The sequence below is a fragment of the Schistocerca piceifrons genome, chromosome 8 (genome assembly GCF_021461385.2).
Source record: "Schistocerca piceifrons isolate TAMUIC-IGC-003096 chromosome 8, iqSchPice1.1, whole genome shotgun sequence".
NCBI lineage: Eukaryota > Metazoa > Arthropoda > Insecta > Orthoptera > Acrididae > Schistocerca > Schistocerca piceifrons.
Genome location: NC_060145.1, coordinates 435,292,783 through 435,309,453, shown reverse-complemented (window position 1 = coordinate 435,309,453; position 16,671 = coordinate 435,292,783). Strand labels below are relative to the sequence as shown.

The 16,671-nt window shown below is 53.3% G+C and overlaps 45 non-coding genes across 45 annotated transcripts; 33 read left to right on the top strand and 12 right to left on the bottom strand.

Moving 5' to 3' along the window:
* Positions 1 to 18: 18 nt before the first annotated feature.
* On the bottom strand, positions 19 to 91 carry Trnar-acg. Its single transcript has one exon. It is a non-coding gene; the product is annotated as a tRNA-Arg (tRNA).
* A 378-nt stretch (positions 92 to 469) lies between these two features.
* Positions 470 to 561, top strand: Trnai-uau. The gene is given in 2 exon segments: positions 470 to 507; positions 526 to 561. It is a non-coding gene; the product is annotated as a tRNA-Ile (tRNA).
* A 107-nt stretch (positions 562 to 668) lies between these two features.
* On the top strand, positions 669 to 740 carry Trnad-guc. Its single transcript has one exon. It is a non-coding gene; the product is annotated as a tRNA-Asp (tRNA).
* A 107-nt stretch (positions 741 to 847) lies between these two features.
* Trnad-guc lies at positions 848 to 919 on the top strand. Its single transcript has one exon. It is a non-coding gene; the product is annotated as a tRNA-Asp (tRNA).
* Positions 920 to 1,523: 604 nt separating this feature from the next.
* Trnar-acg lies at positions 1,524 to 1,596 on the bottom strand. Its single transcript has one exon. It is a non-coding gene; the product is annotated as a tRNA-Arg (tRNA).
* A 378-nt stretch (positions 1,597 to 1,974) lies between these two features.
* Positions 1,975 to 2,066, top strand: Trnai-uau. The gene is given in 2 exon segments: positions 1,975 to 2,012; positions 2,031 to 2,066. It is a non-coding gene; the product is annotated as a tRNA-Ile (tRNA).
* A 107-nt stretch (positions 2,067 to 2,173) lies between these two features.
* On the top strand, positions 2,174 to 2,245 carry Trnad-guc. Its single transcript has one exon. It is a non-coding gene; the product is annotated as a tRNA-Asp (tRNA).
* Positions 2,246 to 2,352: 107 nt separating this feature from the next.
* Trnad-guc lies at positions 2,353 to 2,424 on the top strand. Its single transcript has one exon. It is a non-coding gene; the product is annotated as a tRNA-Asp (tRNA).
* A 604-nt stretch (positions 2,425 to 3,028) lies between these two features.
* Positions 3,029 to 3,101, bottom strand: Trnar-acg. Its single transcript has one exon. It is a non-coding gene; the product is annotated as a tRNA-Arg (tRNA).
* Positions 3,102 to 3,479: 378 nt separating this feature from the next.
* Positions 3,480 to 3,571, top strand: Trnai-uau. Its single transcript is given in 2 exon segments — positions 3,480 to 3,517; positions 3,536 to 3,571. It is a non-coding gene; the product is annotated as a tRNA-Ile (tRNA).
* A 107-nt stretch (positions 3,572 to 3,678) lies between these two features.
* On the top strand, positions 3,679 to 3,750 carry Trnad-guc. The gene has a single exon. It is a non-coding gene; the product is annotated as a tRNA-Asp (tRNA).
* Positions 3,751 to 3,857: 107 nt separating this feature from the next.
* Trnad-guc lies at positions 3,858 to 3,929 on the top strand. Its single transcript has one exon. It is a non-coding gene; the product is annotated as a tRNA-Asp (tRNA).
* Positions 3,930 to 4,533: 604 nt separating this feature from the next.
* On the bottom strand, positions 4,534 to 4,606 carry Trnar-acg. Its single transcript has one exon. It is a non-coding gene; the product is annotated as a tRNA-Arg (tRNA).
* A 378-nt stretch (positions 4,607 to 4,984) lies between these two features.
* Positions 4,985 to 5,076, top strand: Trnai-uau. The gene is given in 2 exon segments: positions 4,985 to 5,022; positions 5,041 to 5,076. It is a non-coding gene; the product is annotated as a tRNA-Ile (tRNA).
* Positions 5,077 to 5,183: 107 nt separating this feature from the next.
* On the top strand, positions 5,184 to 5,255 carry Trnad-guc. The gene has a single exon. It is a non-coding gene; the product is annotated as a tRNA-Asp (tRNA).
* A 107-nt stretch (positions 5,256 to 5,362) lies between these two features.
* Trnad-guc lies at positions 5,363 to 5,434 on the top strand. Its single transcript has one exon. It is a non-coding gene; the product is annotated as a tRNA-Asp (tRNA).
* A 604-nt stretch (positions 5,435 to 6,038) lies between these two features.
* On the bottom strand, positions 6,039 to 6,111 carry Trnar-acg. Its single transcript has one exon. It is a non-coding gene; the product is annotated as a tRNA-Arg (tRNA).
* Positions 6,112 to 6,489: 378 nt separating this feature from the next.
* Positions 6,490 to 6,581, top strand: Trnai-uau. Its single transcript is given in 2 exon segments — positions 6,490 to 6,527; positions 6,546 to 6,581. It is a non-coding gene; the product is annotated as a tRNA-Ile (tRNA).
* Positions 6,582 to 6,688: 107 nt separating this feature from the next.
* Trnad-guc lies at positions 6,689 to 6,760 on the top strand. Its single transcript has one exon. It is a non-coding gene; the product is annotated as a tRNA-Asp (tRNA).
* A 107-nt stretch (positions 6,761 to 6,867) lies between these two features.
* On the top strand, positions 6,868 to 6,939 carry Trnad-guc. The gene has a single exon. It is a non-coding gene; the product is annotated as a tRNA-Asp (tRNA).
* A 604-nt stretch (positions 6,940 to 7,543) lies between these two features.
* On the bottom strand, positions 7,544 to 7,616 carry Trnar-acg. The gene has a single exon. It is a non-coding gene; the product is annotated as a tRNA-Arg (tRNA).
* Positions 7,617 to 7,994: 378 nt separating this feature from the next.
* Trnai-uau lies at positions 7,995 to 8,086 on the top strand. The gene is given in 2 exon segments: positions 7,995 to 8,032; positions 8,051 to 8,086. It is a non-coding gene; the product is annotated as a tRNA-Ile (tRNA).
* Positions 8,087 to 8,193: 107 nt separating this feature from the next.
* On the top strand, positions 8,194 to 8,265 carry Trnad-guc. Its single transcript has one exon. It is a non-coding gene; the product is annotated as a tRNA-Asp (tRNA).
* Positions 8,266 to 8,372: 107 nt separating this feature from the next.
* Trnad-guc lies at positions 8,373 to 8,444 on the top strand. The gene has a single exon. It is a non-coding gene; the product is annotated as a tRNA-Asp (tRNA).
* Positions 8,445 to 9,048: 604 nt separating this feature from the next.
* Trnar-acg lies at positions 9,049 to 9,121 on the bottom strand. Its single transcript has one exon. It is a non-coding gene; the product is annotated as a tRNA-Arg (tRNA).
* A 378-nt stretch (positions 9,122 to 9,499) lies between these two features.
* Positions 9,500 to 9,591, top strand: Trnai-uau. The gene is given in 2 exon segments: positions 9,500 to 9,537; positions 9,556 to 9,591. It is a non-coding gene; the product is annotated as a tRNA-Ile (tRNA).
* A 107-nt stretch (positions 9,592 to 9,698) lies between these two features.
* On the top strand, positions 9,699 to 9,770 carry Trnad-guc. Its single transcript has one exon. It is a non-coding gene; the product is annotated as a tRNA-Asp (tRNA).
* Positions 9,771 to 9,877: 107 nt separating this feature from the next.
* On the top strand, positions 9,878 to 9,949 carry Trnad-guc. Its single transcript has one exon. It is a non-coding gene; the product is annotated as a tRNA-Asp (tRNA).
* A 604-nt stretch (positions 9,950 to 10,553) lies between these two features.
* Trnar-acg lies at positions 10,554 to 10,626 on the bottom strand. Its single transcript has one exon. It is a non-coding gene; the product is annotated as a tRNA-Arg (tRNA).
* A 378-nt stretch (positions 10,627 to 11,004) lies between these two features.
* On the top strand, positions 11,005 to 11,096 carry Trnai-uau. Its single transcript is given in 2 exon segments — positions 11,005 to 11,042; positions 11,061 to 11,096. It is a non-coding gene; the product is annotated as a tRNA-Ile (tRNA).
* A 107-nt stretch (positions 11,097 to 11,203) lies between these two features.
* Positions 11,204 to 11,275, top strand: Trnad-guc. Its single transcript has one exon. It is a non-coding gene; the product is annotated as a tRNA-Asp (tRNA).
* Positions 11,276 to 11,382: 107 nt separating this feature from the next.
* Positions 11,383 to 11,454, top strand: Trnad-guc. The gene has a single exon. It is a non-coding gene; the product is annotated as a tRNA-Asp (tRNA).
* Positions 11,455 to 12,058: 604 nt separating this feature from the next.
* Positions 12,059 to 12,131, bottom strand: Trnar-acg. Its single transcript has one exon. It is a non-coding gene; the product is annotated as a tRNA-Arg (tRNA).
* A 378-nt stretch (positions 12,132 to 12,509) lies between these two features.
* Positions 12,510 to 12,601, top strand: Trnai-uau. The gene is given in 2 exon segments: positions 12,510 to 12,547; positions 12,566 to 12,601. It is a non-coding gene; the product is annotated as a tRNA-Ile (tRNA).
* A 107-nt stretch (positions 12,602 to 12,708) lies between these two features.
* Positions 12,709 to 12,780, top strand: Trnad-guc. Its single transcript has one exon. It is a non-coding gene; the product is annotated as a tRNA-Asp (tRNA).
* Positions 12,781 to 12,887: 107 nt separating this feature from the next.
* Trnad-guc lies at positions 12,888 to 12,959 on the top strand. Its single transcript has one exon. It is a non-coding gene; the product is annotated as a tRNA-Asp (tRNA).
* Positions 12,960 to 13,563: 604 nt separating this feature from the next.
* Trnar-acg lies at positions 13,564 to 13,636 on the bottom strand. Its single transcript has one exon. It is a non-coding gene; the product is annotated as a tRNA-Arg (tRNA).
* Positions 13,637 to 14,014: 378 nt separating this feature from the next.
* Positions 14,015 to 14,106, top strand: Trnai-uau. Its single transcript is given in 2 exon segments — positions 14,015 to 14,052; positions 14,071 to 14,106. It is a non-coding gene; the product is annotated as a tRNA-Ile (tRNA).
* Positions 14,107 to 14,213: 107 nt separating this feature from the next.
* On the top strand, positions 14,214 to 14,285 carry Trnad-guc. Its single transcript has one exon. It is a non-coding gene; the product is annotated as a tRNA-Asp (tRNA).
* A 107-nt stretch (positions 14,286 to 14,392) lies between these two features.
* On the top strand, positions 14,393 to 14,464 carry Trnad-guc. Its single transcript has one exon. It is a non-coding gene; the product is annotated as a tRNA-Asp (tRNA).
* A 604-nt stretch (positions 14,465 to 15,068) lies between these two features.
* On the bottom strand, positions 15,069 to 15,141 carry Trnar-acg. The gene has a single exon. It is a non-coding gene; the product is annotated as a tRNA-Arg (tRNA).
* A 378-nt stretch (positions 15,142 to 15,519) lies between these two features.
* Trnai-uau lies at positions 15,520 to 15,611 on the top strand. Its single transcript is given in 2 exon segments — positions 15,520 to 15,557; positions 15,576 to 15,611. It is a non-coding gene; the product is annotated as a tRNA-Ile (tRNA).
* A 107-nt stretch (positions 15,612 to 15,718) lies between these two features.
* Positions 15,719 to 15,790, top strand: Trnad-guc. Its single transcript has one exon. It is a non-coding gene; the product is annotated as a tRNA-Asp (tRNA).
* A 107-nt stretch (positions 15,791 to 15,897) lies between these two features.
* On the top strand, positions 15,898 to 15,969 carry Trnad-guc. Its single transcript has one exon. It is a non-coding gene; the product is annotated as a tRNA-Asp (tRNA).
* Positions 15,970 to 16,573: 604 nt separating this feature from the next.
* Trnar-acg lies at positions 16,574 to 16,646 on the bottom strand. Its single transcript has one exon. It is a non-coding gene; the product is annotated as a tRNA-Arg (tRNA).
* Positions 16,647 to 16,671: the final 25 nt, after the last annotated feature.

Sequence of the window (16,671 nt, the reverse complement as noted above, 5' to 3'; positions counted from 1 at the left end):
CGGCAACTAACAAAACGCCGACCCTGCCAGGATTCGAACCTGGAATCTTCTGATCCGTAGTCAGACACGTTATCCGTTGCGCCACAGGGCCAGTGGCAGCATTTCTTTCTACGAGACAAGTGCAATTCGCTAAGAAACGTGTTCTCCATGGCTGAGCAAGCTCCCAAGGAAGGTACCTTTCGTGCAGCTGCGTGGCCGCAGTGCGCCTGCAGAGCTTAGAGCTTGCCACGCATCTGCTCTCGCTGTTCGACAGGTAGCAGAAGGCAAGGCGCGCGTTTTCCCACGTTTTCTCGACGACGAGAGCCGGTTGATGTGCATGTAAGCGTAGCATATGAAACAAGAATAGCACGAAGCATTGGTAGTCAGGTGCCAAAGTCGCAGTATGGCATCAGGTGGCGATCGTATGTTTCTGTGGCCACCACTGGATTGCAGCAAAGTGAATACCGCTAACTGAAAGCACTCTGTTGTAGCCCCAGTGGCGCAATTGGTTAGCGCACGGTACTTATAAGGCAGTAGCCGTGAGCAATGACGGGGTTGTGAGTTCGAGCCTCACCTGGGGCATACTTTTATTTCTTAGCAGCTGTCTCTGACAGCAACAGGAGGCTAGGTTTGAGATGTATCAGCTATTTGAGTAACATAATTGTGCATTCGAGACGCTAGCTGCGTCTTCCTCGGTAGTATAGTGGTTAGTATCCCCGCCTGTCACGCGGGAGACCGGGGTTCGATTCCCCGCCGGGGAGGCACATCCGATTTTTAATTGCTGCTCTATCACTCGCCGAACTTAGTGTAGGTCGTTTGCGGCTACTAGCACCATATCTCTCGCACACAGGCACCTGTCTACAGCGCATCCTCGGTAGTATAGTGGTTAGTATCCCCGCCTGTCACGCGGGAGACCGGGGTTCGATTCCCCGCCGGGGAGATGCGATTTTTATCTCACAACCCTGTTCGAGTGTTGCGCGTATGTGGGTCGTAAGAGCATTAACTTTGCGATCGTGGAGTGTAGTTGGCGCAAAATCTTAAAAAATGCTACAACTTAGGAAGTGGTTCTCGCATTCTTCACATTTCAGAACTGCGGGGTATGCTGTTAACGCTGTATCAAAGCACCCCAGCCGACGCTGTGGGCGTAATAATCGAGCTCGGCACAGTCCGCAAAAGAAATAATTTTAGCAGAGCGTGGTTTCGATCCACGGACCTCTGGGTTATGGGCCCAGCACGCTTCCACTGCGCCACTCTGCTGCCTGGGGTTGCGCCGGCTCTTCGCCACGTGACGTGGGACACTTGGAAAGTGTTGTCTGCGTCGCTTTCACACGCCTGTATTTAATTGCGTATCATCTCCTACAGCTCTCAGCTTGACTTGTCTCGACTTTGCTCGACTGACGCTACGCTGACGCTTGCAGGCAGCGATATTTACCACGATCGACTCGACATGCAGCTGCGAGATGCACAGGAGCAACAAAGCACTCCACGGTGCGGCGACATACGAAATCCACTGCCCAGCTACGCGTCGGCAACTAACAAAACGCCGACCCTGCCAGGATTCGAACCTGGAATCTTCTGATCCGTAGTCAGACGCGTTATCCGTTGCGCCACAGGGCCAGAGGCAGCATTTCTTTCTACGAGACAAGTGCAATTCGCTAAGAAACGTGTTCTCCATGGCTGAGCAAGCTCCCAAGGAAGGTACCTTTCGTGCAGCTGCGTGGCCGCAGTGCGCCTGCAGAGCTTAGAGCTTGCCACGCATCTGCTCTCGCTGTTCGACAGGTAGCAGAAGGCAAGGCGCGCGTTTTCCCACGTTTTCTCGACGACGAGAGCCGGTTGATGTGCATGTAAGCGTAGCATATGAAACAAGAATAGCACGAAGCATTGGTAGTCAGGTGCCAAAGTCGCAGTATGGCATCAGGTGGCGATCGTATGTTTCTGTGGCCACCACTGGATTGCAGCAAAGTGAATACCGCTAACTGAAAGCACTCTGTTGTAGCCCCAGTGGCGCAATTGGTTAGCGCACGGTACTTATAAGGCAGTAGCCGTGAGCAATGACGGGGTTGTGAGTTCGAGCCTCACCTGGGGCATACTTTTATTTCTTAGCAGCTGTCTCTGACAGCAACAGGAGGCTAGGTTTGAGATGTATCAGCTATTTGAGTAACATAATTGTGCATTCGAGACGCTAGCTGCGTCTTCCTCGGTAGTATAGTGGTTAGTATCCCCGCCTGTCACGCGGGAGACCGGGGTTCGATTCCCCGCCGGGGAGGCACATCCGATTTTTAATTGCTGCTCTATCACTCGCCGAACTTAGTGTAGGTCGTTTGCGGCTACTAGCACCATATCTCTCGCACACAGGCACCTGTCTACAGCGCATCCTCGGTAGTATAGTGGTTAGTATCCCCGCCTGTCACGCGGGAGACCGGGGTTCGATTCCCCGCCGGGGAGATGCGACTTTTATCTCACAACCCTGTTCGAGTGTTGCGCGTATGTGGGTCGTAAGAGCATTAACTTTGCGATCGTGGAGTGTAGTTGGCGCAAAATCTTAAAAAATGCTACAACTTAGGAAGTGGTTCTCGCATTCTTCACATTTCAGAACTGCGGGGTATGCTGTTAACGCTGTATCAAAGCACCCCAGCCGACGCTGTGGGCGTAATAATCGAGCTCGGCACAGTCCGCAAAAGAAATAATTTTAGCAGAGCGTGGTTTCGATCCACGGACCTCTGGGTTATGGGCCCAGCACGCTTCCACTGCGCCACTCTGCTGCCTGGGGTTGCGCCGGCTCTTCGCCACGTGACGTGGGACACTTGGAAAGTGTTGTCTGCGTCGCTTTCACACGCCTGTATTTAATTGCGTATCATCTCCTACAGCTCTCAGCTTGACTTGTCTCGACTTTGCTCGACTGACGCTACGCTGACGCTTGCAGGCAGCGATATTTACCACGATCGACTCGACATGCAGCTGCGAGATGCACAGGAGCAACAAAGCACTCCACGGTGCGGCGACATACGAAATCCACTGCCCAGCTACGCGTCGGCAACTAACAAAACGCCGACCCTGCCAGGATTCGAACCTGGAATCTTCTGATCCGTAGTCAGACACGTTATCCGTTGCGCCACAGGGCCAGTGGCAGCATTTCTTTCTACGAGACAAGTGCAATTCGCTAAGAAACGTGTTCTCCATGGCTGAGCAAGCTCCCAAGGAAGGTACCTTTCGTGCAGCTGCGTGGCCGCAGTGCGCCTGCAGAGCTTAGAGCTTGCCACGCATCTGCTCTCGCTGTTCGACAGGTAGCAGAAGGCAAGGCGCGCGTTTTCCCACGTTTTCTCGACGACGAGAGCCGGTTGATGTGCATGTAAGCGTAGCATATGAAACAAGAATAGCACGAAGCATTGGTAGTCAGGTGCCAAAGTCGCAGTATGGCATCAGGTGGCGATCGTATGTTTCTGTGGCCACCACTGGATTGCAGCAAAGTGAATACCGCTAACTGAAAGCACTCTGTTGTAGCCCCAGTGGCGCAATTGGTTAGCGCACGGTACTTATAAGGCAGTAGCCGTGAGCAATGACGGGGTTGTGAGTTCGAGCCTCACCTGGGGCATACTTTTATTTCTTAGCAGCTGTCTCTGACAGCAACAGGAGGCTAGGTTTGAGATGTATCAGCTATTTGAGTAACATAATTGTGCATTCGAGACGCTAGCTGCGTCTTCCTCGGTAGTATAGTGGTTAGTATCCCCGCCTGTCACGCGGGAGACCGGGGTTCGATTCCCCGCCGGGGAGGCACATCCGATTTTTAATTGCTGCTCTATCACTCGCCGAACTTAGTGTAGGTCGTTTGCGGCTACTAGCACCATATCTCTCGCACACAGGCACCTGTCTACAGCGCATCCTCGGTAGTATAGTGGTTAGTATCCCCGCCTGTCACGCGGGAGACCGGGGTTCGATTCCCCGCCGGGGAGATGCGACTTTTATCTCACAACCCTGTTCGAGTGTTGCGCGTATGTGGGTCGTAAGAGCATTAACTTTGCGATCGTGGAGTGTAGTTGGCGCAAAATCTTAAAAAATGCTACAACTTAGGAAGTGGTTCTCGCATTCTTCACATTTCAGAACTGCGGGGTATGCTGTTAACGCTGTATCAAAGCACCCCAGCCGACGCTGTGGGCGTAATAATCGAGCTCGGCACAGTCCGCAAAAGAAATAATTTTAGCAGAGCGTGGTTTCGATCCACGGACCTCTGGGTTATGGGCCCAGCACGCTTCCACTGCGCCACTCTGCTGCCTGGGGTTGCGCCGGCTCTTCGCCACGTGACGTGGGACACTTGGAAAGTGTTGTCTGCGTCGCTTTCACACGCCTGTATTTAATTGCGTATCATCTCCTACAGCTCTCAGCTTGACTTGTCTCGACTTTGCTCGACTGACGCTACGCTGACGCTTGCAGGCAGCGATATTTACCACGATCGACTCGACATGCAGCTGCGAGATGCACAGGAGCAACAAAGCACTCCACGGTGCGGCGACATACGAAATCCACTGCCCAGCTACGCGTCGGCAACTAACAAAACGCCGACCCTGCCAGGATTCGAACCTGGAATCTTCTGATCCGTAGTCAGACGCGTTATCCGTTGCGCCACAGGGCCAGTGGCAGCATTTCTTTCTACGAGACAAGTGCAATTCGCTAAGAAACGTGTTCTCCATGGCTGAGCAAGCTCCCAAGGAAGGTACCTTTCGTGCAGCTGCGTGGCCGCAGTGCGCCTGCAGAGCTTAGAGCTTGCCACGCATCTGCTCTCGCTGTTCGACAGGTAGCAGAAGGCAAGGCGCGCGTTTTCCCACGTTTTCTCGACGACGAGAGCCGGTTGATGTGCATGTAAGCGTAGCATATGAAACAAGAATGGCACGAAGCATTGGTAGTCAGGTGCCAAAGTCGCAGTATGGCATCAGGTGGCGATCGTATGTTTCTGTGGCCACCACTGGATTGCAGCAAAGTGAATACCGCTAACTGAAAGCGCTCTGTTGTAGCCCCAGTGGCGCAATTGGTTAGCGCACGGTACTTATAAGGCAGTAGCCGTGAGCAATGCCGGGGTTGTGAGTTCGAGCCTCACCTGGGGCATACCTTTATTTCTTAGCAGCTGTCTCTGACAGCAACAGGAGGCTAGGTTTGAGATGTATCAGCTATTTGAGTAACATAATTGTGCATTCGAGACGCTAGCTGCGTCTTCCTCGGTAGTATAGTGGTTAGTATCCCCGCCTGTCACGCGGGAGACCGGGGTTCGATTCCCCGCCGGGGAGGCACATCCGATTTTTAATTGCTGCTCTATCACTCGCCGAACTTAGTGTAGGTCGTTTGCGGCTACTAGCACCATATCTCTCGCACACAGGCACCTGTCTACAGCGCATCCTCGGTAGTATAGTGGTTAGTATCCCCGCCTGTCACGCGGGAGACCGGGGTTCGATTCCCCGCCGGGGAGATGCGACTTTTATCTCACAACCCTGTTCGAGTGTTGCGCGTATGTGGGTCGTAAGAGCATTAACTTTGCGATCGTGGAGTGTAGTTGGCGCAAAATCTTAAAAAATGCTACAACTTAGGAAGTGGTTCTCGCATTCTTCACATTTCAGAACTGCGGGGTATGCTGTTAACGCTGTATCAAAGCACCCCAGCCGACGCTGTGGGCGTAATAATCGAGCTCGGCACAGTCCGCAAAAGAAATAATTTTAGCAGAGCGTGGTTTCGATCCACGGACCTCTGGGTTATGGGCCCAGCACGCTTCCACTGCGCCACTCTGCTGCCTGGGGTTGCGCCGGCTCTTCGCCACGTGACGTGGGACACTTGGAAAGTGTTGTCTGCGTCGCTTTCACACGCCTGTATTTAATTGCGTATCATCTCCTACAGCTCTCAGCTTGACTTGTCTCGACTTTGCTCGACTGACGCTACGCTGACGCTTGCAGGCAGCGATATTTACCACGATCGACTCGACATGCAGCTGCGAGATGCACAGGAGCAACAAAGCACTCCACGGTGCGGCGACATACGAAATCCACTGCCCAGCTACGCGTCGGCAACTAACAAAACGCCGACCCTGCCAGGATTCGAACCTGGAATCTTCTGATCCGTAGTCAGACGCGTTATCCGTTGCGCCACAGGGCCAGTGGCAGCATTTCTTTCTACGAGACAAGTGCAATTCGCTAAGAAACGTGTTCTCCATGGCTGAGCAAGCTCCCAAGGAAGGTACCTTTCGTGCAGCTGCGTGGCCGCAGTGCGCCTGCAGAGCTTAGAGCTTGCCACGCATCTGCTCTCGCTGTTCGACAGGTAGCAGAAGGCAAGGCGCGCGTTTTCCCACGTTTTCTCGACGACGAGAGCCGGTTGATGTGCATGTAAGCGTAGCATATGAAACAAGAATGGCACGAAGCATTGGTAGTCAGGTGCCAAAGTCGCAGTATGGCATCAGGTGGCGATCGTATGTTTCTGTGGCCACCACTGGATTGCAGCAAAGTGAATACCGCTAACTGAATGCGCTCTGTTGTAGCCCCAGTGGCGCAATTGGTTAGCGCACGGTACTTATAAGGCAGTAGCCGTGAGCAATGCCGGGGTTGTGAGTTCGAGCCTCACCTGGGGCATACCTTTATTTCTTAGCAGCTGTCTCTGACAGCAACAGGAGGCTAGGTTTGAGATGTATCAGCTATTTGAGTAACATAATTGTGCATTCGAGACGCTAGCTGCGTCTTCCTCGGTAGTATAGTGGTTAGTATCCCCGCCTGTCACGCGGGAGACCGGGGTTCGATTCCCCGCCGGGGAGGCACATCCGATTTTTAATTGCTGCTCTATCACTCGCCGAACTTAGTGTAGGTCGTTTGCGGCTACTAGCACCATATCTCTCGCACACAGGCACCTGTCTACAGCGCATCCTCGGTAGTATAGTGGTTAGTATCCCCGCCTGTCACGCGGGAGACCGGGGTTCGATTCCCCGCCGGGGAGATGCGACTTTTATCTCACAACCCTGTTCGAGTGTTGCGCGTATGTGGGTCGTAAGAGCATTAACTTTGCGATCGTGGAGTGTAGTTGGCGCAAAATCTTAAAAAATGCTACAACTTAGGAAGTGGTTCTCGCATTCTTCACATTTCAGAACTGCGGGGTATGCTGTTAACGCTGTATCAAAGCACCCCAGCCGACGCTGTGGGCGTAATAATCGAGCTCGGCACAGTCCGCAAAAGAAATAATTTTAGCAGAGCGTGGTTTCGATCCACGGACCTCTGGGTTATGGGCCCAGCACGCTTCCACTGCGCCACTCTGCTGCCTGGGGTTGCGCCGGCTCTTCGCCACGTGACGTGGGACACTTGGAAAGTGTTGTCTGCGTCGCTTTCACACGCCTGTATTTAATTGCGTATCATCTCCTACAGCTCTCAGCTTGACTTGTCTCGACTTTGCTCGACTGACGCTACGCTGACGCTTGCAGGCAGCGATATTTACCACGATCGACTCGACATGCAGCTGCGAGATGCACAGGAGCAACAAAGCACTCCACGGTGCGGCGACATACGAAATCCACTGCCCAGCTACGCGTCGGCAACTAACAAAACGCCGACCCTGCCAGGATTCGAACCTGGAATCTTCTGATCCGTAGTCAGACGCGTTATCCGTTGCGCCACAGGGCCAGTGGCAGCATTTCTTTCTACGAGACAAGTGCAATTCGCTAAGAAACGTGTTCTCCATGGCTGAGCAAGCTCCCAAGGAAGGTACCTTTCGTGCAGCTGCGTGGCCGCAGTGCGCCTGCAGAGCTTAGAGCTTGCCACGCATCTGCTCTCGCTGTTCGACAGGTAGCAGAAGGCAAGGCGCGCGTTTTCCCACGTTTTCTCGACGACGAGAGCCGGTTGATGTGCATGTAAGCGTAGCATATGAAACAAGAATAGCACGAAGCATTGGTAGTCAGGTGCCAAAGTCGCAGTATGGCATCAGGTGGCGATCGTATGTTTCTGTGGCCACCACTGGATTGCAGCAAAGTGAATACCGCTAACTGAAAGCACTCTGTTGTAGCCCCAGTGGCGCAATTGGTTAGCGCACGGTACTTATAAGGCAGTAGCCGTGAGCAATGCCGGGGTTGTGAGTTCGAGCCTCACCTGGGGCATACTTTTATTTCTTAGCAGCTGTCTCTGACAGCAACAGGAGGCTAGGTTTGAGATGTATCAGCTATTTGAGTAACATAATTGTGCATTCGAGACGCTAGCTGCGTCTTCCTCGGTAGTATAGTGGTTAGTATCCCCGCCTGTCACGCGGGAGACCGGGGTTCGATTCCCCGCCGGGGAGGCACATCCGATTTTTAATTGCTGCTCTATCACTCGCCGAACTTAGTGTAGGTCGTTTGCGGCTACTAGCACCATATCTCTCGCACACAGGCACCTGTCTACAGCGCATCCTCGGTAGTATAGTGGTTAGTATCCCCGCCTGTCACGCGGGAGACCGGGGTTCGATTCCCCGCCGGGGAGATGCGACTTTTATCTCACAACCCTGTTCGAGTGTTGCGCGTATGTGGGTCGTAAGAGCATTAACTTTGCGATCGTGGAGTGTAGTTGGCGCAAAATCTTAAAAAATGCTACAACTTAGGAAGTGGTTCTCGCATTCTTCACATTTCAGAACTGCGGGGTATGCTGTTAACGCTGTATCAAAGCACCCCAGCCGACGCTGTGGGCGTAATAATCGAGCTCGGCACAGTCCGCAAAAGAAATAATTTTAGCAGAGCGTGGTTTCGATCCACGGACCTCTGGGTTATGGGCCCAGCACGCTTCCACTGCGCCACTCTGCTGCCTGGGGTTGCGCCGGCTCTTCGCCACGTGACGTGGGACACTTGGAAAGTGTTGTCTGCGTCGCTTTCACACGCCTGTATTTAATTGCGTATCATCTCCTACAGCTCTCAGCTTGACTTGTCTCGACTTTGCTCGACTGACGCTACGCTGACGCTTGCAGGCAGCGATATTTACCACGATCGACTCGACATGCAGCTGCGAGATGCACAGGAGCAACAAAGCACTCCACGGTGCGGCGACATACGAAATCCACTGCCCAGCTACGCGTCGGCAACTAACAAAACGCCGACCCTGCCAGGATTCGAACCTGGAATCTTCTGATCCGTAGTCAGACGCGTTATCCGTTGCGCCACAGGGCCAGTGGCAGCATTTCTTTCTACGAGACAAGTGCAATTCGCTAAGAAACGTGTTCTCCATGGCTGAGCAAGCTCCCAAGGAAGGTACCTTTCGTGCAGCTGCGTGGCCGCAGTGCGCCTGCAGAGCTTAGAGCTTGCCACGCATCTGCTCTCGCTGTTCGACAGGTAGCAGAAGGCAAGGCGCGCGTTTTCCCACGTTTTCTCGACGACGAGAGCCGGTTGATGTGCATGTAAGCGTAGCATATGAAACAAGAATAGCACGAAGCATTGGTAGTCAGGTGCCAAAGTCGCAGTATGGCATCAGGTGGCGATCGTATGTTTCTGTGGCCACCACTGGATTGCAGCAAAGTGAATACCGCTAACTGAAAGCACTCTGTTGTAGCCCCAGTGGCGCAATTGGTTAGCGCACGGTACTTATAAGGCAGTAGCCGTGAGCAATGCCGGGGTTGTGAGTTCGAGCCTCACCTGGGGCATACTTTTATTTCTTAGCAGCTGTCTCTGACAGCAACAGGAGGCTAGGTTTGAGATGTATCAGCTATTTGAGTAACATAATTGTGCATTCGAGACGCTAGCTGCGTCTTCCTCGGTAGTATAGTGGTTAGTATCCCCGCCTGTCACGCGGGAGACCGGGGTTCGATTCCCCGCCGGGGAGGCACATCCGATTTTTAATTGCTGCTCTATCACTCGCCGAACTTAGTGTAGGTCGTTTGCGGCTACTAGCACCATATCTCTCGCACACAGGCACCTGTCTACAGCGCATCCTCGGTAGTATAGTGGTTAGTATCCCCGCCTGTCACGCGGGAGACCGGGGTTCGATTCCCCGCCGGGGAGATGCGACTTTTATCTCACAACCCTGTTCGAGTGTTGCGCGTATGTGGGTCGTAAGAGCATTAACTTTGCGATCGTGGAGTGTAGTTGGCGCAAAATCTTAAAAAATGCTACAACTTAGGAAGTGGTTCTCGCATTCTTCACATTTCAGAACTGCGGGGTATGCTGTTAACGCTGTATCAAAGCACCCCAGCCGACGCTGTGGGCGTAATAATCGAGCTCGGCACAGTCCGCAAAAGAAATAATTTTAGCAGAGCGTGGTTTCGATCCACGGACCTCTGGGTTATGGGCCCAGCACGCTTCCACTGCGCCACTCTGCTGCCTGGGGTTGCGCCGGCTCTTCGCCACGTGACGTGGGACACTTGGAAAGTGTTGTCTGCGTCGCTTTCACACGCCTGTATTTAATTGCGTATCATCTCCTACAGCTCTCAGCTTGACTTGTCTCGACTTTGCTCGACTGACGCTACGCTGACGCTTGCAGGCAGCGATATTTACCACGATCGACTCGACATGCAGCTGCGAGATGCACAGGAGCAACAAAGCACTCCACGGTGCGGCGACATACGAAATCCACTGCCCAGCTACGCGTCGGCAACTAACAAAACGCCGACCCTGACAGGATTCGAACCTGGAATCTTCTGATCCGTAGTCAGACGCGTTATCCGTTGCGCCACAGGGCCAGTGGCAGCATTTCTTTCTACGAGACAAGTGCAATTCGCTAAGAAACGTGTTCTGCATGGCTGAGCAAGCTCCCAAGGAAGGTACCTTTCGTGCAGCTGCGTGGCCGCAGTGCGCCTGCAGAGCTTAGAGCTTGCCACGCATCTGCTCTCGCTGTTCGACAGGTAGCAGAAGGCAAGGCGCGCGTTTTCCCACGTTTTCTCGACGACGAGAGCCGGTTGATGTGCATGTAAGCGTAGCATATGAAACAAGAATAGCACGAAGCATTGGTAGTCAGGTGCCAAAGTCGCAGTATGGCATCAGGTGGCGATCGTATGTTTCTGTGGCCACCACTGGATTGCAGCAAAGTGAATACCGCTAACTGAAAGCACTCTGTTGTAGCCCCAGTGGCGCAATTGGTTAGCGCACGGTACTTATAAGGCAGTAGCCGTGAGCAATGCCGGGGTTGTGAGTTCTAGCCTCACCTGGGGCATACTTTTATTTCTTAGCAGCTGTCTCTGACAGCAACAGGAGGCTAGGTTTGAGATGTATCAGCTATTTGAGTAACATAATTGTGCATTCGAGACGCTAGCTGCGTCTTCCTCGGTAGTATAGTGGTTAGTATCCCCGCCTGTCACGCGGGAGACCGGGGTTCGATTCCCCGCCGGGGAGGCACATCCGATTTTTAATTGCTGCTCTATCACTCGCCGAACTTAGTGTAGGTCGTTTGCGGCTACTAGCACCATATCTCTCGCACACAGGCACCTGTCTACAGCGCATCCTCGGTAGTATAGTGGTTAGTATCCCCGCCTGTCACGCGGGAGACCGGGGTTCGATTCCCCGCCGGGGAGATGCGATTTTTATCTCACAACCCTGTTCGAGTGTTGCGCGTATGTGGGTCGTAAGAGCATTAACTTTGCGATCGTGGAGTGTAGTTGGCGCAAAATCTTAAAAAATGCTACAACTTAGGAAGTGGTTCTCGCATTCTTCACATTTCAGAACTGCGGGGTATGCTGTTAACGCTGTATCAAAGCACCCCAGCCGACGCTGTGGGCGTAATAATCGAGCTCGGCACAGTCCGCAAAAGAAATAATTTTAGCAGAGCGTGGTTTCGATCCACGGACCTCTGGGTTATGGGCCCAGCACGCTTCCACTGCGCCACTCTGCTGCCTGGGGTTGCGCCGGCTCTTCGCCACGTGACGTGGGACACTTGGAAAGTGTTGTCTGCGTCGCTTTCACACGCCTGTATTTAATTGCGTATCATCTCCTACAGCTCTCAGCTTGACTTGTCTCGACTTTGCTCGACTGACGCTACGCTGACGCTTGCAGGCAGCGATATTTACCACGATCGACTCGACATGCAGCTGCGAGATGCACAGGAGCAACAAAGCACTCCACGGTGCGGCGACATACGAAATCCACTGCCCAGCTACGCGTCGGCAACTAACAAAACGCCGACCCTGCCAGGATTCGAACCTGGAATCTTCTGATCCGTAGTCAGACGCGTTATCCGTTGCGCCACAGGGCCAGTGGCAGCATTTCTTTCTACGAGACAAGTGCAATTCGCTAAGAAACGTGTTCTCCATGGCTGAGCAAGCTCCCAAGGAAGGTACCTTTCGTGCAGCTGCGTGGCCGCAGTGCGCCTGCAGAGCTTAGAGCTTGCCACGCATCTGCTCTCGCTGTTCGACAGGTAGCAGAAGGCAAGGCGCGCGTTTTCCCACGTTTTCTCGACGACGAGAGCCGGTTGATGTGCATGTAAGCGTAGCATATGAAACAAGAATAGCACGAAGCATTGGTAGTCAGGTGCCAAAGTCGCAGTATGGCATCAGGTGGCGATCGTATGTTTCTGTGGCCACCACTGGATTGCAGCAAAGTGAATACCGCTAACTGAAACCACTCTGTTGTAGCCCCAGTGGCGCAATTGGTTAGCGCACGGTACTTATAAGGCAGTAGCCGTGAGCAATGCCGGGGTTGTGAGTTCTAGCCTCACCTGGGGCATACTTTTATTTCTTAGCAGCTGTCTCTGACAGCAACAGGAGGCTAGGTTTGAGATGTATCAGCTATTTGAGTAACATAATTGTGCATTCGAGACGCTAGCTGCGTCTTCCTCGGTAGTATAGTGGTTAGTATCCCCGCCTGTCACGCGGGAGACCGGGGTTCGATTCCCCGCCGGGGAGGCACATCCGATTTTTAATTGCTGCTCTATCACTCGCCGAACTTAGTGTAGGTCGTTTGCGGCTACTAGCACCATATCTCTCGCACACAGGCACCTGTCTACACCGCATCCTCGGTAGTATAGTGGTTAGTATCCCCGCCTGTCACGCGGGAGACCGGGGTTCGATTCCCCGCCGGGGAGATGCGACTTTTATCTCACAACCCTGTTCGAGTGTTGCGCGTATGTGGGTCGTAAGAGCATTAACTTTGCGATCGTGGAGTGTAGTTGGCGCAAAATCTTAAAAAATGCTACAACTTAGGAAGTGGTTCTCGCATTCTTCACATTTCAGAACTGCGGGGTATGCTGTTAACGCTGTATCAAAGCACCCCAGCCGACGCTGTGGGCGTAATAATCGAGCTCGGCACAGTCCGCAAAAGAAATAATTTTAGCAGAGCGTGGTTTCGATCCACGGACCTCTGGGTTATGGGCCCAGCACGCTTCCACTGCGCCACTCTGCTGCCTGGGGTTGCGCCGGCTCTTCGCCACGTGACGTGGGACACTTGGAAAGTGTTGTCTGCGTCGCTTTCACACGCCTGTATTTAATTGCGTATCATCTCCTACAGCTCTCAGCTTGACTTGTCTCGACTTTGCTCGACTGACGCTACGCTGACGCTTGCAGGCAGTGATATTTACCACGATCGACTCGACATGCAGCTGCGAGATGCACAGGAGCAACAAAGCACTCCACGGTGCGGCGACATACGAAATCCACTGCCCAGCTACGCGTCGGCAACTAACAAAACGCCGACCCTGCCAGGATTCGAACCTGGAATCTTCTGATCCGTAGTCAGACGCGTTATCCGTTGCGCCACAGGGCCAGTGGCAGCATTTCTTTCTACGAGACAAGTGCAATTCGCTAAGAAACGTGTTCTCCATGGCTGAGCAAGCTCCCAAGGAAGGTACCTTTCGTGCAGCTGCGTGGCCGCAGTGCGCCTGCAGAGCTTAGAGCTTGCCACGCATCTGCTCTCGCTGTTCGACAGGTAGCAGAAGGCAAGGCGCGCGTTTTCCCACGTTTTCTCGACGACGAGAGCCGGTTGATGTGCATGTAAGCGTAGCATATGAAACAAGAATAGCACGAAGCATTGGTAGTCAGGTGCCAAAGTCGCAGTATGGCATCAGGTGGCGATCGTATGTTTCTGTGGCCACCACTGGATTGCAGCAAAGTGAATACCGCTAACTGAAAGCGCTCTGTTGTAGCCCCAGTGGCGCAATTGGTTAGCGCACGGTACTTATAAGGCAGTAGCCGTGAGCAATGCCGGGGTTGTGAGTTCGAGCCTCACCTGGGGCATACTTTTATTTCTTAGCAGCTGTCTCTGACAGCAACAGGAGGCTAGGTTTGAGATGTATCAGCTATTTGAGTAACATAATTGTGCATTCGAGACGCTAGCTGCGTCTTCCTCGGTAGTATAGTGGTTAGTATCCCCGCCTGTCACGCGGGAGACCGGGGTTCGATTCCCCGCCGGGGAGGCACATCCGATTTTTAATTGCTGCTCTATCACTCGCCGAACTTAGTGTAGGTCGTTTGCGGCTACTAGCACCATATCTCTCGCACACAGGCACCTGTCTACAGCGCATCCTCGGTAGTATAGTGGTTAGTATCCCCGCCTGTCACGCGGGAGACCGGGGTTCGATTCCCCGCCGGGGAGATGCGACTTTTATCTCACAACCCTGTTCGAGTGTTGCGCGTATGTGGGTCGTAAGAGCATTAACTTTGCGATCGTGGAGTGTAGTTGGCGCAAAATCTTAAAAAATGCTACAACTTAGGAAGTGGTTCTCGCATTCTTCACATTTCAGAACTGCGGGGTATGCTGTTAACGCTGTATCAAAGCACCCCAGCCGACGCTGTGGGCGTAATAATCGAGCTCGGCACAGTCCGCAAAAGAAATAATTTTAGCAGAGCGTGGTTTCGATCCACGGACCTCTGGGTTATGGGCCCAGCACGCTTCCACTGCGCCACTCTGCTGCCTGGGGTTGCGCCGGCTCTTCGCCACGTGACGTGGGACACTTGGAAAGTGTTGTCTGCGTCGCTTTCACACGCCTGTATTTAATTGCGTATCATCTCCTACAGCTCTCAGCTTGACTTGTCTCGACTTTGCTCGACTGACGCTACGCTGACGCTTGCAGGCAGCGATATTTACCACGATCGACTCGACATGCAGCTGCGAGATGCACAGGAGCAACAAAGCACTCCACGGTGCGGCGACATACGAAATCCACTGCCCAGCTACGCGTCGGCAACTAACAAAACGCCGACCCTGCCAGGATTCGAACCTGGAATCTTCTGATCCGTAGTCAGACGCGTTATCCGTTGCGCCACAGGGCCAGTGGCAGCATTTCTTTCTACGAGACAAGTGCAATTCGCTAAGAAACGTGTTCTCCATGGCTGAGCAAGCTCCCAAGGAAGGTACCTTTCGTGCAGCTGCGTGGCCGCAGTGCGCCTGCAGAGCTTAGAGCTTGCCACGCATCTGCTCTCGCTGTTCGACAGGTAGCAGAAGGCAAGGCGCGCGTTTTCCCACGTTTTCTCGACGACGAGAGCCGGTTGATGTGCATGTAAGCGTAGCATATGAAACAAGAATAGCACGAAGCATTGGTAGTCAGGTGCCAAAGTCGCAGTATGGCATCAGGTGGCGATCGTATGTTTCTGTGGCCACCACTGGATTGCAGCAAAGTGAATACCGCTAACTGAAAGCACTCTGTTGTAGCCCCAGTGGCGCAATTGGTTAGCGCACGGTACTTATAAGGCAGTAGCCGTGAGCAATGCCGGGGTTGTGAGTTCTAGCCTCACCTGGGGCATACTTTTATTTCTTAGCAGCTGTCTCTGACAGCAACAGGAGGCTAGGTTTGAGATGTATCAGCTATTTGAGTAACATAATTGTGCATTCGAGACGCTAGCTGCGTCTTCCTCGGTAGTATAGTGGTTAGTATCCCCGCCTGTCACGCGGGAGACCGGGGTTCGATTCCCCGCCGGGGAGGCACATCCGATTTTTAATTGCTGCTCTATCACTCGCCGAACTTAGTGTAGGTCGTTTGCGGCTACTAGCACCATATCTCTCGCACACAGGCACCTGTCTACACCGCATCCTCGGTAGTATAGTGGTTAGTATCCCCGCCTGTCACGCGGGAGACCGGGGTTCGATTCCCCGCCGGGGAGATGCGACTTTTATCTCACAACCCTGTTCGAGTGTTGCGCGTATGTGGGTCGTAAGAGCATTAACTTTGCGATCGTGGAGTGTAGTTGGCGCAAAATCTTAAAAAATGCTACAACTTAGGAAGTGGTTCTCGCATTCTTCACATTTCAGAACTGCGGGGTATGCTGTTAACGCTGTATCAAAGCACCCCAGCCGACGCTGTGGGCGTAATAATCGAGCTCGGCACAGTCCGCAAAAGAAATAATTTTAGCAGAGCGTGGTTTCGATCCACGGACCTCTGGGTTATGGGCCCAGCACGCTTCCACTGCGCCACTCTGCTGCCTGGGGTTGCGCCGGCTCTTCGCCACGTGACGTGGGACACTTGGAAAGTGTTGTCTGCGTCGCTTTCACACGCCTGTATTTAATTGCGTATCATCTCCTACAGCTCTCAGCTTGACTTGTCTCGACTTTGCTCGACTGACGCTACGCTGACGCTTGCAGGCAGCGATATTTACCACGATCGACTCGACATGCAGCTGCGAGATGCACAGGAGCAACAAAGCACTCCACGGTGCGGCGACATACGAAATCCACTGCCCAGCTACGCGTCGGCAACTAACAAAACGCCGACCCTGACAGGATTCGAACCTGGAATCTTCTGATCCGTAGTCAGACGCGTTATCCGTTGCGCCACAGGGCCAGTGGCAGCATTTCTTTCTACGAGA